Source organism: Triticum aestivum, chromosome 6B, assembly GCF_018294505.1.
Source record: "Triticum aestivum cultivar Chinese Spring chromosome 6B, IWGSC CS RefSeq v2.1, whole genome shotgun sequence".
NCBI classification, from domain to species: Eukaryota; Viridiplantae; Streptophyta; class Magnoliopsida; order Poales; family Poaceae; genus Triticum; species Triticum aestivum.
The window spans coordinates 34,030,538-34,046,806 of NC_057810.1; the positions used below are offsets into that span (position 1 = coordinate 34,030,538).

At 45.5% G+C, this 16,269-nt stretch overlaps 1 non-coding gene across 1 annotated transcript; it reads left to right on the forward strand.

The window, feature by feature from the left end:
- The first annotated feature begins 15,983 nt into the window (after window positions 1-15,983).
- Window positions 15,984-16,055, forward strand: TRNAT-CGU (transfer RNA threonine (anticodon CGU)). The gene has a single exon. It is a non-coding gene; the product is annotated as a tRNA-Thr (tRNA).
- The last annotated feature ends 214 nt before the right edge of the window (window positions 16,056-16,269 follow it).

A 16,269-nucleotide genomic window follows, 5' to 3' on the forward strand; every position in this document is an offset into this window, starting at 1 on the left:
TGATACTAGTTCAGTTGCTAAGATTAGTAACTCGAAACGGGAGTTGCAGAATAAACAGAGACTAGTTAAGGGTGAAGTGACGATGTGTGTTGGAAGTGGTTCCAAGATTGATATGATCATCATCGCACACTCCCTATACTTTCGGGATTAGTGTTGAACCTGAATAAGTGTTATTTGGTGTTTGCGTTGAGCATGAATATGATTTGATCATGTTTATTGTAATACGGTTATTCATTTAAGTAAGAGAATAAATTGTTGTTCTGTTTACATGAATAAAACCTTATATGGTTACACACCCAATGAAAATAGTTCGTTGGATCTCGATCGTGGTGATACACATAATCATAATTTTGAAACCAAAAGATGCAAAGTTAATAATGATAGTGCAACTTATTTGTAGCACTGCCGTTTAGGTCATATTGGTGTAAAGCGCATGAAGAAACTCCATGCTGATGGGATTTTGGAATCACTTGATTATGAATCACTTGATGCTTGCGAACCATGCCTTTTGGGCAAGATGACTAAAACGCCGTTCTCCGGAACAATGAAGTAAGCAACAGATTTATTGGAGATCATACATACTGATGTATGTGGTCCGGTGAATATTAAGGCTTGCAGCAGGTATCATTATTTTCTGACCTTCACAGATGATTTGAGCAGATATGGGGATATCTACTTGATGAAACATAAGTCTGAAACATTTGAACAGTTCAAAGAATTTCAGAGTGAAGTGGAAAATCATCGTGACAAGAAAATAAAAGTTTCTACGATATGATCGCAGAGGTAAAATATTTGAGTTACGAGTTTGGTCTTCAATTAAAACAATGTGGAATAGTTTCACAAACTCATGCCACATGGAACACCACAGCATAATGGTGTGTCCGAACGTCATAACCGTACTTTATTAGATATGGTGCGATCTATGATGTCTCTTACCGATCTACCACTATCATTTTGGAGTTATGCATTAGAGACAGCTGCATTCACGTTAAATAGGGCACCATCTAAATCCGTTGAGACGACACCGTGTGAACTATGGTTTGGCAAGAAACCTAAGCTGTCGTTTCTTAAATTTGGGGTTGCGATGCTTATATGAAAAAGTTTCATCCTGATAAGCTCAAACTCAAATCGGAGAAGTGCGTCTTCATAGGATATCCAAAGGAAACTATTGGATACACCTTCTATCACAGATCCGAAGGCAAGACTTTTGTTGCTAAATTCGGAAACTTTCTGGAGAAGGAGTTTCTCTCGAAAGAAGTGAGTGGGAGGAAAGTAGAACTTGACGAGGTAACTGTACCTGCTCCCTTATTGGAAAGTAGTACATCACAGAAAATTGTTTCTGTGACACCTACACCAGTTAGTGAGGAAGCTAATGATGATGATCATGAAACTTCAGAACAAGATACTACTGAACCTCGTAGATCAACCAGAGTAAGATCCGCTCCAGAGTGGTACGATAATCCTTTTCTGGAAGTCATGCTACTAGATCATGATGAACCTACGAACTATGAAGAAGCGATGGTGAGCCCAGATTCCGCAAAGTGGCTTGAAGCCATGAAATCTGAGATGGGATCCATGTATGAGAACAAAGTATGGACTTTGGTTGACTTGCCCGATGATCGGCAAGCAATTGAGAATAAATGGATCTTCAAGAGGGAGACGGACGCTGATAGTAGTGTTACTATCTACAAAGCTAGAATTGTCGCAAAAGGTTTTTGACAAGTTCAAGGTGTTGACTACGATGAGATTTTCTCACTCGTATCTATGCTTAAGTCTGTCCGAATCATGTTAGCAATTGCCGCATTTTATGAAATCTGGCAAATGGATAAACAAAACTGCATTCCTTAATGGATTTACTAAAGAAGAGTTGTATACGATGCAACTAGAAGGTTTTGTCAATCCTAAAGGTGTTAACTAAATATGCAAGCTCCAGCGATCCATCTATGGACTGGTGCAAGAATCTCGGAATTGGAATATACACTTTGATAAGTTGATCAAAGCATATAGTTTTATACAGACTTGCGGTGAAGCCTGTATTTACAAGAAAGTGAGTGGGAGCACTACAACATTTCTGATAAGTATATGTGAATGACATATTGTTGATCGGAAATAATGTAGAATTATTCTGCAAAGCATAAAGGAGTGTTTGAAAGGAGTTTTTCAAAGAAAGACCTCGGTGAAGCTGCTTACATATTGAGTATCAAGATCTATAGAGATAGATCAAGACACTTGATAAGTTTTTTCAATGAGTACATACCTTGACAAGATTTTGAAGTAGTTCAAAATGGAACAGTCAAAGAAAAGGTTTCTTGCCTGTGTTACAAGGTGTGAAGTTGAGTAAGACTCAAAGCCCGACCACGACAGAAGATAGAAAGAGAATGAAAGTCATTCCCTATGCCTCAGTCATAGGTTCTATAAAATATGCCATGCTGTATACCAGATCTATTGTATGCCCTACCACTGAGTTTGGCAAGGGAGTACAATAGTGATCTAGGAGTAGATCACTGGACAGCGGTCAAAATTATCCTTAGTGGAATAAGGATATGTTTCTCGATTATGGACGTGACAAAAAGGTTCGTCGTAAAGGGTTACGTCGATGCAAGTTTTTGACACTGATCCAGATGATTCTAAGTCTCAATCTGGATACATATTGAAAGTGGGAGCAATTAGCTAGAGTAGCTCCGTGCAGAGCATTGTTGACATAGAAATTCGCAAAATACTTACAGATCTGTATGTGACAGACCCGTTGACTAAAATTATCTCACAAGCAAAACATGATCGCACCTTAGTACTCTTTGGGTGTTAATCACATAGCGATGTGAACTAGATTACTGACTCTAGTAAACTCTTTGGGTGTTGATCACATATCGATGTGAACTATGGGTGTTAATCACATGGTGATGTGAACTATTGCTATTAAATCACATGGCGATGTGAACTAGATTATTGACTCTAGTGCAAGTGGGAGACTGAAGGAAATATGCCCTAGAGGCAATAATAAAGTTATTATTTATTTCCTTATTTCATGATAAATGTTTATTATTCATGCTATAATTGTATTAACCGGAAACATAATACATGTGTGAATACATAGACAAACAGAGTGTCACTAGTATGCCTCTACTTGACTAGCTCGTTAATCAAAGATGGTTATGTTTCCTAACCATGAACAATGAGTTGTTATTTGATTAACGAGGTCACATCATTAGTTGAATGATCTGATTGACATGACCCATTCCATTAGCTTAGCACACGATCGTTTAGTATGTTGCTATTGCTTTCTTCATGACTTATACATGTTCCTATGACTATGAGATTATGCAACTCCCGTTTGCCGGAGGAACACTTTGGGTGCTACCAAACGTCACAACGTAACTGGGTGATTATAAAGGAGCATTACAGGTGTCTCCAAAGGTAGATGTTGGGTTGGCGTATTTCGAGATTAGGATTTGTCACTCCGATTGTCGGAGAGGTATCTCTGGGCCCTCTCGGTAATACACATCACATAAGCCTTGCAAGCATTACAACTAATATGTTAGTTGTGAGATGATGTATTACGGAACGAGTAAAGAGACTTGCCGGTAACGAGATTGAACTAGGTATTGGATACCGACGATCGAATCTCGGGCAAGTAACATACCGATGACAAAGGGAACAACGTATGTTGTTATGCGGTCTGACCGATAAAGATCTTCGTAGAATATGTAGGAGCCAATATGGGCATCCAGGTCCCGCTATTGGTTATTGACCGGAGACGTGTCTCGGTCATGTCTACATTGTTCTCGAACCCGTAGGGTCCGCACGCTTAAGGTTTCGATGACAGTTATATTATGAGTTTATGAGTTTTGATGTACCGAAGGAGTTCGGAGTCCCGGATGAGATCGGGGACATGACGAGGAGTCTCGAAATGGTCGAGACGTAAAGATCGATATATTGGACGACTATATTCGGACATCGGAAAGGTTCCGAATGATTCGGGTATTTTTCGGAGTACCGGGTAGTTACGGGAGAAGTAATGGGCCTTGATGGGCTTTAGTGGGAAGAGGAAAAAGGCTGCTGCGCCCCCCCTCCCCTTTGGTCCGAATTGGACTAGGGAAAAGGGGGCCGGCCACCTCTCCTTCTCCTCCTATTCCTTCTCCCTTCCTCCCCTCTTGGTGGACTCCTACTAGGACTTGGAGTCCTAGTAGGACTCCCTATCCTGGCCGCACCTTTGCCTTGGCCGGCCTCCTCCTCCTCCATCCTTTATATACAGGGGCAGGGGGCACCCTCTAGACACACAAGTTGATCCACGTGATCTGTTCCTTAGCCGTGTGCGGTGCCCCCTGCCACCATATACCTCGATAATACTGTAGCGGAGTTTAGGCGAAGCCCTGCTGCTGTAGTACATCAAGATCGTCACCACGCCGTCGTGCTGACGGAACTCTTCCCCGACACTTTGCTGGATCGGAGTCCGGGGATCGTCATCGAGCTGAACGTGTGCTCGAACTCGGAGGTGCCGTAGTTTCGGTGCTTGATCGGTTGGATCGTGAAGACGTACGACTACTTCCTCTACGTCGTGTCATCGCTTCCGCAGTCGGTCTGCGTTGGGTACGTAGACAATACTCTCCCCCTCGTTGCTATGAATCACATGATCTTGCGTGTGCGTAGGAATTTTTTTGAAATTACTACGAAACCCAACAAAATCCACCCAAGACCGGGTATAAATACACGTGCCAGGACCGGGAGGGTGCAACTTCTACTTCGACGACCAAGACGATGGAAGCGGAGCCATAGTTTAGGCCTTGATTAGATCCGATCTTAGACCACCGCCGAGATTGGCTATCAAATATTCCATCGCCTTAGTGAGTCGCCGGACCCCCATATTGTACTCACCGATATGTATAATTCTAGACAAGCAGGATGGCCCCAAATGTAGGTAATATCGTCTCCCTATGTCCATTTGATAACTTGAGGTTATGTCCTACTGTCATAACTCCAAGAACGTTATTGTGTCGTTGTTCGGGTACTTTGCAAAACACCTTTGACAAGGATCAGAACTTGGAAATCATCTGGTGGAGGAGGCTAGAATGTGGAGATAATCCCGAGGACGGAGCCAAGAATAGTGCACCAAAGGCCAAGAGGTGGTGTGGGAGATCCCAACAGAGTTTTAGTCAGAAATATACTTTACCTCACGCCATCACACAATGTGAAGAGTCACATTGAGGTCCTATGGCGCAACGGCGACCTAATCACCCTCTTGTGGGTGTTGCTTCTGCACACTAACATCCCCTCTAGGCCTAGTCGTGACTACCCTCATCTTTGATGAATGTATGTCCTCGTCCTTGACGAATGTATCCAGCCTTCCACTCCCACCTTCTATGTGAGAGCTTGCTTTACATGTGTGCATGTACCAATTTACTACAAAAGAAAAAAATACCATTTGCTTAATTTTAATTACATATTTTATTTTGCAGCATCTTTCAGTTTTTTGTTTTCATATTCTGTTTGGACACATACATCTGTCCTAGCTCGTGTATTCAGATAGATTACAAGCTTTGAGAAACATAGAGAAATAAATAAGGGCAATATACATGTTCACGTTGCTTACACATATTCTTTCATTTATGTGTTGCGGTGTGTGATTTGTCAGCTATGGGCGGATTATTGTAATAATGATAACTATTACTTTGATTTCTACATAAATATTGATGATGGTTTATGTTAATACATTGCCTTTGTAAGGCCCCTTACACAGCATATTCTGTTAATCAATTGGTTGATTAAGGTAATAAGGTGATGCTTGCAGTTTTGTGATGTTTTTGTCTCCTTGTATATGGTTAGGAAATGGTTTTCTCCTTCTTTGTTACTGTGAACTGTAATTTTCCATGATCATGAGAACTTTAGAAGTTGCTATATGCAAACACAATCATTGCAAATTCATTCCTTTGTAAAGTTCTAACACAAATTGATAGCAAAAAGGATTGTATAATCTATAATGCATACTATGTGGCTATGCATCACAATTGTTGGATGTTTCCTTTCACTTTTCAAACTATTCTCCTCAAATACACGGTGACTTACTACTTATCAGAAGTCGCTGACTGATGGATGTCCTACCCTTTACCTACCACCATTCATGTTTACTCAATATATCTTTATTTATGATTTATTAACGAAAGTTTCATCCGATCACCTGCCTCCCATACTACACACTGTTTACATATATTCTGGTGTATCTTTTCCATCAACATGGAAATCTTGGGCATTTAATTCTCAATAAGATGGTTGTGCTGACGTACACATTTGACATTATCCAATTTATCTATCTTTATTAATGAAAGATTTGTCCCGCCACCTGCCTCCCTTGCACTATTATATAAGAGAGATGATACACATCCTTCGTTCTGTAGATACTCCCTCTGTAAACTAATATAAGAGCATTTAGATAACTAAAGTAGTGATCTAAACGCTTTTATATTAGTTTACGGAGGGAGTACCATATATACTTCCTCTTCTCGTGCCAGGAGTCAATGTTCCGCTCAAGTACAAGTCTCCTCCTCGTCCATACAGCATGCTACATTTCCTCGGCTTACCAATTTCTGTATCCTAAGCATGGGAGATGTCAGGAAGTTCCCAAGGATCTACCTCATCCAAGACCAGATTCCCGTAGCTAACATGCCGAGCTAGACAGGTCCGGCAGGCACGCTCACCAGCTATCTGTATTTTTTTCAAAAAGAGGGGATTCCCCGGCCTCTGCATCAGAACAATGCATACGACCACCTTTATAAATAAATAAAGTAGTTCAACAAAATCTAGCAGTCTGCAACAAAATGAAAAGCTGGCTCACAAAGAGCAACGAAATCAAAAAAGGGCCCAAAAGCCACAACCGGATGGCGCAAGATAGATAGGTACACTAATCGCCTATCCTATTACATGACCGCCATCCAAACCGGTTGAAGATATCCCGCGCTACCATCTCCCACCGGAGAGATCCAGTAACCAAACGCTCCCTGGCCTCCGTCGGAGTGAGTAAGGACCACATACGGATTAGTGCAATAGCCCGGAATAAAACCTGTAAAAAAATGAATAGTTATTGTTCTGTTAAAAGCCAAATCATTTCTGCAGTTCCAAATTGCCCATAACAACGCACACGCTCCTACACGAATTTGTCTCGCTGTTTCGGATTCTATCCCAACAAGCCACGTTCCAAATAACGACCTGACCGAATTCGGAGGAGTAATGTTAAAAGCAATTTGCACCGAGCGCCACAATACCCTCGCCAACGGGCAATCAAAGAAGAGGTGCTTGATAGTTTCATCCCGATCACATAAACTACACCTAGTAGAGCCTGTCCAGTTGCGCTTAACCAAATTATCTTTCGTTAAGATTACTTGTTTATGTACAAACCACATAAATACTTTGATTTTCAGAGGAACCTTAACTTTTCAAACATATTTGGAACTAGGAATAACACTAGAATTGATGACATCAATGTACATCGACTTGACTGTGAATTCCCCAGAACTAGTAAGCTTCCAACACAACTGATCGGGCTGATGAGTAAGCTGAACCTCCATCAGTCTACTCAGCAGATGAAGCCAAGTTTCCCACCGATCTCCAACAAGCACCCTCCTAAACTGAATATTAAGGGGAGTGGACTGCAAACTCGTTGCAACCAGAGCATCGCGTCGCTGCACAATACGATATAGCGACGGATACTGAAGCGCCAACAGCGCTTCCCCCAGCCAAGTATCCTCCCAGAAACGAGTGCTATTGCCATCACCCACAATGAACTTTGTTCTATTAAAGAAAGTAGCTTTGACTCTCATGAGCCCTTTCCAGAATAGCGAATCAGTCGACCTAACTGTCACCTGCGACAAAGTCTTTTAGTGCAAATACTTGTTACGCAGAACCTGCGCCCAAGTAGCTTCAGTCTCAGCTGCTAACTTATATAGCCAATTACTGAGAAGGCATCTGTTCTTGACTTCAAGATTCTCAACACCAAGACCCCCTTGGTCTTTCGGTCGGCAGATGACGTCCCATTTGGCTAAACGGTACTTTCTCTTAAGTTCACCACTTTGCCAGAAGAAACGGGAGCGATAGAAGTCCAGCCTTTTCCTGACTCCAACTGGTACTTCAAAAAAGGACAAAAGGAACACAGGCAGACTCATGAGCACCGAATTAATGAGAATCAATCGGCCTCCATACGACATGAGTTTGCCCTTCCAGCAGCTCAGTTTCTTCTCAAACCGATCCTCGATACACTTCCATTCGCTGTTTGTCAACTTACGATGATGAATGGGGATACCTAGGTAAGTGAACGGAAGTACTCCCAATTCGCAACCAAACAGTTGCTTATATGCATCTTGTTCCTCTTTGGCTCTCCCAAAACAGAACAACTCGCTTTTATGGAAGCTAATCTTCAGACCGGTCAATTTCTCGAAAAGGCATAACACCAGCTTCATATTTCTCGCTTTTGCCAAGTCATGCTCCATAAAGATGATTGTATCATCGGCATACTGTAGTATGGACACACCACCATCAACTAGATGAGGCACCAGGCCTCCTACTTGGCCGGCTTCCTTTGCCCTACCTATCAGGATTGCCAACATGTCAACGACAATGTTGAACAGAATAGAAGACATTGGATCACCTTGTCTTAGGTCCTTGTGTGTCTGGAAATAATGACCTATATCCTCATTCACTTTAATTCCAACACTCCTTTTTTGCGTGAAGGATTCAACTTGTCGTCTCCAAGCTTCATCAAAACCCTTCATGCGTAGTGCCTGTTGAAGGAAATGCCATTTGACTTTGTCGTACGCTTTCTCGAAATCCACCTTGAAAACAACACCATCAAGTTTTTTCGTGTGAATCTCATGGAGCATTTCATGCAGGACCACAACCCCTTCAAGAATGTTCCTGTCCGGCATGAAAGCAGACTGAGTAGGCTGCACCACAGTATGCGCAATCTGTGTGAGCCTATTCGTCCCAACCTTGGTAAAAATTTTGAAACTAACATTGAGAAGACAGATAGGCCGGAATTGCTCAATCCGCACTGCCTCTGTCTTCTTGGGAAGTAAGGTTATCGTTCCAAAATTCAGCTGAAAAAGATGAAGCTGGCTAGAGAATAAATCATTGAACAACGGCAAGAGATCTCCTTTAATGATATGCCAACACTTCTTATAGAACTCTGCCGGGAAACCATCCTGGCCAGGAGCCTTATTATTCTTCATCTGGGAAATGGCATCAAACACCTCTTTCTCAGAAAAAGGAGCAACTAAAATATCATTCTCTACAGTTGTCAGTTGAGGCACATCCTCAATCCTGGACTCATCCAGCGACACACAGTTGTTCTCTGGAGGCCCAAATAGCTGCTTGTAATACTCAGTGATATAGTGTTTTAAGTTTTCCTGACCAAGAATCGTTCCCTCGTCCTGCTCAAGCTGAAAGATCCTCTTCTTTCTATACTTACCATTGGCGATCAAGTGAAAAAATTGTGTGTTCGCGCCCCCCTGGACGACTCTACTGACCTTAGCCCGAAGCGCCCACTTTAGTTCTTCCTCGCGAAGGAGCTCTTTCAGCCTCATTTCCGCATCAAGCTTGGCATGAAGCTCCGAGGCAGGCAGTATCATGGTTTCGGCCTTTACATCAAGGGACTGAATAAGCGTAAGGAGCTGTTCCTTTTCAACCTTATAAATCCCACTGAGATGCTTAGCCCACCCATGTAGGAAGCTTCTCAAGTGCCTAATTTTATTCTGCCAGCGCTCGAGCGCAGACCGACCTCCTGCATCCTTAGCCCATTCTCTGGCTACGAGATCCAAGAAACCTTCTCTCTCAAACCAAGCAAGCTCGAAAGAAAAAACATTTTTATTTCCCAAGTGGGTTGCCTCCCCAGAGTCAAGGAGTAAAGGTGTGTGATCAGAAATACCACGAGTAAGCGCCTGGACTATAACATATGGGAATTTCTGCTCCCAATCGACGCTAGCCAGGACTCGATCCATCTTTTCAAACGTCGGATTTGACAAGGCGTTAGCCCAGGTAAACTTTCGGCCCGAAAGCTCTATCTCACGCAGATCTAGGCTTCCAATGATTGTGTTAAACATGAAGGACCATCGACTGTCAAAATTGGCATTATTCTTCTCATCACTCCTTCTGATGATATTAAAATCGCCCCCCACCAGGATAGGTAGTTGTTCAGAACCACAAATCCTAACGAGATCAGCCAGAAAATCCGGTTTGAGCTCGGGCTGTGCGGCACCATATACCGCCACCAAAGCCCAGTTAAACCCATCTGCCTTCGACCGCACCCTAAACTTAACAGCGAAATCTCCCATGACCACGCTTCGGACTTCTAACGAATCACATCTAACTCCGAGTAAAATCCCACCCGATCTTCCTTGGGGAGGTAGACAATGCCAATTGAAATCAATACCCCCCGAAAGAGTATTTAGAAAATGTGGCGAGAAGTTGGCTCTACCCGTTTCCGATAAAGTGATAAAGTTTAACTTATGCTCAATAGAAGCCTCAGCAAGAAACCTTCTTTTAGCCAAGTCTTTCAGACCTCTGCTATTCCAAAATATTCCTTTCATATCTCATCATGGAATTTTTTAGCAGTTCGAATCCGAGCGCTCCGACGCACTGCGGAAACTGGGTAGATCTTCTGCTTCCATTTGCGTTTAGGAGCGTTTAAACCCTCCAGTTGGTCCTCACAACCAGTCGCAGAGGTACGCATTTCCACTTTGTCCTCTCGCTCATCATCCTCCTCAAGCTCAGGAGACGGTTGAGCCAGATCCGCACAAGGATTATCGAGCGCTCTGACCCCTAAAGCGTCAATATCAGAATCATTCATGGGTTTGACCGCAACTAAGTTACGAATCATCTCAATCGCCCGTTCGGCCTCTAGATCCAGCATATCATTAACCGAGGTTGAGATTTCACTATCATCGCTACCTAGTGAAATACCTAGTTGATTCGCATTATTGATAATCTCATCATTGGAAAAATGCAAAATAGAATTAGAGGTATTGACCGACATACCAGTAGTGATCTCCAAGTCACGAAGCATGGCCGCCCTCATAGCGCACCGTTGCTGGATGTCGTCCACTTCCGGATGGTCCTGGAGACGGCTACTCAACCGTCGCCCCTCAGAGACCGGATCCGGAATACCACCGAACGCAATCACCTCCTCCCGAGTAGCTGCACTCGAACGCACTAAACCGGGGGAAGGTGGGACCAGGGCCTCCCGCCCGAGCTCCCCATCCACCCCGGCCCCTCGGCCAGACAGCGTCGCCGGCGTCGAAGGCAAGCAGGCCTCCCTAGGCGCCCCCGGAGAAGAGAGCCCCGAGGCCACCTGCCCCGAACCCTCTCCGGAAAGCGACGCTAGCGCCAGCATAGCCGGCCCGGCAAAAGGGGAAGAAGGAGCCGTGACTAGCAGCCTCGGCCTCCCTCCCGAAGAATCAAGCTGCACCGTCTGGAACTCGTCCTCCGCAAGCTCCGGTGAGAGCGGCAAGGCCTCCTGCCCCACGCCCCCATCAATAGAAAGCATCGCCTGCTGAAGCTGAGGTACCACGACCGCAGTGGAGGAATTTGAAATCACCATCTCCGGACCCCTGCCAGCGAGACCGGCCTCCTCCGCCTCAGCCCTGACTGAGATCGGTGACGCCCCAAAAAGAGGATCCAAAGACTCCTCAGACTCCAAAACCGGTAACGTGTGCTCGAACACCTCATTAGACTCCACCCGATCACTCCAAAGTCTCGGAGGTGCAGATGCCGGCTCGAAAGACCCGAAATTTAGTCTTAGGCACCGTAGAAGGTAGTGCCATACCATCCGCAGATGCCTGAGAGTCAGCAGTCGACGCATTGGACAACTCTCGCCCACTGTCAGCTGCTGGTGCCTCCTTTAGAGCCGAACCATCATCACCCTCGTGCATATCCATATCCATCCCGTTGGCCACCTCGACAAACAGACTCTCGTCCTCAAACTCAATGACTAAGTTATAAATGTGGCCTCGATATGCCCACCTTACCAGCTCAGGCACATACTCGATGTTCAGCACACTGACCAGAAGATGGGCAATCCCGTGGGCTCTGGTGAAGTCCATATCCACTCGCTATGGTCTACCCACCATGATACCCAAACTTGCCACGACCCGGGCATCTTGCATCGGCTTGGATGGAGCCCCAGAGAACCGCAACCAAACCTGAGTCAGATGCTTGCCCATAGGCTCAATCCTCTTCCACTCGTGAAACTCCAGCACACCATCAGTACCCGGCACCTTGCACATCCCAAAGCTCAGAAGTCTCTGAAGATCGTCAACAGACGGGAACTCAACCCGAAACAGTTTGTCCTCGATACTAACAAGCTCCCACTGGAAATCCCCAGGAGCTAACTCTTTGAGCCTCTGAACAATCTGTGCCTCCGAGACCTCTCCTCTGGCAATTTTGACTAACCCAGTCGTCAAATTCAAAGTCTCATCAAGAACCTCCATCTCCGTTGGACATTCAAAGAAAGTAAGCTCAGCATAGTACACTCCATACATCATGAGTGATGGTGCCTGATCTCTCAAAAACGGGCAGTCCCCTGACTCGTGTGCCAGTTTACCACAAGTGCCAAACAGCTCAGCCACACACTCAGCAATAAAATGTCCCTTGGCACCACATCTATAGCACAACATGTTTTCTTTCTTACGCGCCCACTTGGACACCCTCTCAGACTCAGGCCTGTCAGTCGCCTCAACTAACGCCGTCACCCCGGACTCCGTTCCGGGAATCTCAGCAGAGGCAAGCGCGGAGACCACTTCCATAGCTTGCCCAGAAAGCTCCTGCTCCACAACGGTCTCATCAACCACCATCTGTTCAACAACAGGCGGCGGTGACTGTCGTGGACGGTACCAGCCTCCTCGCCCCCCACGGCCACCACGATGACCGCGAAAAGCACCCCGCTGTCGGAAGCCCGGGCCAGATGCCCCCTCAACAAAGCCTCCTGGGGGGCCCATGAACGGTCGCTCCTCCGTGCCATCGCTCTGCCAAGCGTAGCCCCGTCCACCGCCCGCGGACGAGGACCCATGGTGCTTACCAGCTCCATACGCATCGAAACCATCATCACCCCACTGCCCCTTGGGCGCGGCAGAAGCTTGAGGCGGCGGAGGTGGCTGCGTCCGCACCGGCCCGACCCTGTTCTGTTGGGGCTTCGCGACGACGTGAGGCGGCGGGGCCGGCTTCGGCTGCTGCCCGGTTGAGAGCCCAGTGGCAGACGGCCTCACCACCGCACCGCCACGGCCCGCCGTGGTCATCCTAGCCGCAACCGGCGCTGGAGGCCGGAAATCCGAGGGAACAGGCGTCGGTGGTCGAGGACCGGTGCCTCCACCACGACCGGCCGTGGTCATCCCAGCCGCTGCCGGTGCGGGAGGTCGGAAACCCGCAGGAGCCGGGGTCGGCGGTCGAGGACCGGAACCTCCACCACGGCCCGAAGCCGTACCACCCGCAATGACCCCTCGGCCAGCAGACAGGTTCGGAGGAGGAATCCCACGACCATACCCAACCCCGGAAGCAGGAGGCGGCATGGAGCCACGGCCAGCGCCGGCACCCTGCGGCGGCGCGGCATGGACGCGGCCAGCCCCAGCTGTCTTTCCCGGCGGCGCAGTACCTCCGCGGCCCGTCATCAGCCCCAGCGGAGCAATGCGACGCGCCCTTCCACTCCCTGTCGATCGCAGGTTTGGGCTACGGCGTCTCAGAACCCTAGCAGGCGAGGAAGTGGGACGAGGCGACGATCGAAACGATGACTCAACGGGGACCTCCTACTCGGCGCTTCAGGCGCCAGCGAAGCTCCCTGGCGCCCGCGAGCCAACGTTATTGGGCCGGCCCACAACGAGCAGCGCCAGCGAATGATATTACCGCGGAAAGAAAACCCCAAAAAACTGCTGAGATGAGGATTCGAACTCTGTACAGTTGCATTCTTTACACGTTAGGTTAACCGCTTGACTAGCCTGCAGCTACTGGCAATAAAAAGCGTGAAAATAGTTAAGAGCAACCAGTAGCCGCGCTGTAGCGAAGTTCGGGAGTTATTTCAAAAAATGTTCGCGAACATTCAGAAATTTTAAGAATTTGTTTTCAAAAGGAAAAAGTTCATCAAATTGAAAAGTTCATGTATTCAAAAAAAGTTCACGAATACAAAAGTAGTTCATCGATTTTCAAAAAAGTTCATCTATAAATTGAAAAAGTTCATCGATTTGAAAAAAGGTTCATCGGATTTGAAAAAAGTTCATCCAAATTGAAAAAGGTTCATCGATGTGAAAAAGTTCATCCTTTTTTTAATAAAAGTGTATCAAATTTTAAAAAATGTTCATTCAATTTGGAAAAAAATCATGAATTTTCAAATAAATCCAAAATTTTGAAAAAAGTTCATCGGATTTTAAAATAAGTTCATTGATTTTTAAAATAAGTTCATCAAAATGTTAAAAGTTCATTCATTTCAAAAAAAAGTTAATCAAGTTTGAAAAAAGTTCTTTGAAATTGAAAAAAGTTCATCATCTTAAAGAAAAAGTTCACGAATTAGAAAAAATATCGTCTATTTATGAACATGTCATGCATTTAAGAAAAAAAAGGAAAAAACAGGAAACAGAAAAATAAAAGGGAAAAACACACAGAGAACATGAAGGGCATTTCCTGTATGTATAAAGAAACGGAAAAGAGGTTTGTATTCACGAGTGAGGTCTGTGGCGTTGTGATTGCTAGAGTTAGCGGTCAAGTGAGGGATCTGTGGTTTGATTCCTGGCTTCGCAGCTCTCCATTTTTGGGTTTCAAAACAGGGGAGGCGAGTGGGGGAATGGTAGATGGGCCGAGCCCAAGTAGGGTCGCTGCAAGCGCCAAATAGGAAATCCCGACTCAACTATAACCGGCGCCTGCAGGCCCCTATCGGCACCCAGCACGAGCTGATTTGGCACCGGGTTAGCTTGGGCCTCATACCCAGCTAACCCCGGCCCAACTAGCCTCAGCCCACGAGGGCAGTCGTTCGGCCCCTCTCTGCCAACGAGGGAATTCAAACGAAGCTGGCGACACGCAGCGATCCCGAGATCCGGAATCAGCGGCGAGACATCCACTCGCGCCGCCCGACCCGGAATCTCTACCAGCCATCTGTATACAATCTGATACTTCCTCCGTCCGGAAATACTTGTCATTGAAATGGATGTATCTAGATGCATTTTAGTTGTAGATACATTCATTTTCATTCATTTTGATGACAAATATTTCTGGACGGAGGGAGTATTACTCGTCGACAAGTCCGCGATTGTTGGCTTGTCCTTGGAGCGCTCATGTACTGCCCTGGACGTTACTTTGGACATCACGGCTCGTTCTGCCTACTTGGTCGGTCGATCAGTCATGGATCATATGGCTTATGAATCTGTTGCTGCAGAGATTGCTACTTGTTTCAGGGATAGAGTAGGAATCCTTGGATTGTGTAGCTTTGTAGGATGTGAACAAAAATATTCTGCAATTGCTACTTATCCTTGTACTAGATATCACACAGCCAGTGTTCATTCCTGTGATACGAGTTGATTGATCTTCATACATAGCATATAGCATTGTGGTGCCCGATCAAGAGGATGCGAGTGGCATGGGCGTCCAAGCGAGAACATGTCTGTAGCTAGCAGGCTGCTCACTTGATGGTTTATGGTGTTTCCGTGTTCATGAACCACTTGAGCAGCACCATTTTTTTATTCAAACATTTGAATTTCATTTTGAGTGGATCAAAATAATGGACTGTCGTTTTGTGAAACTTTATAAACTAAATTAAATCCATCTGCATGTTGAGAAGTGAAGAGAGAAACAAAATATCTGCTCTAGCCTCTAGGTAGTACCTAGCACTCACATGAACAGGGTACTTTGATTGCTGACAACTCATAGAAAAAAATTCGCCTTTATGTATTCTAACTTGCGTCATGGAGGCCCGCAGTGTTAAGAGTATTACTATTAATATAGTGACAAGATTTGCATCACTCGCCAAAGCCTCCGTAGCATAGTGGTAGTGCGTTCCCTTCGTAAGGGAAAGGTCGTGAGTTCGATCCTCACCGGGGGCTTCAATTTTATTTTCTTACCAGTCTACATCCCTATTCATGCAATACAAACTTACATTTTTTTTTGCGTGTCACAACAGTTTCATTACTTCATGTGTTCTCATCTCGCTTGGATAACATTGTACCAACCCCTTATTAACCGTTGTCGGCAAATTTGAGAACCACTTCTGTTTGAAGTTCTGAACATCGATTCATTTTTTCTTCTCATGGAAAGAAG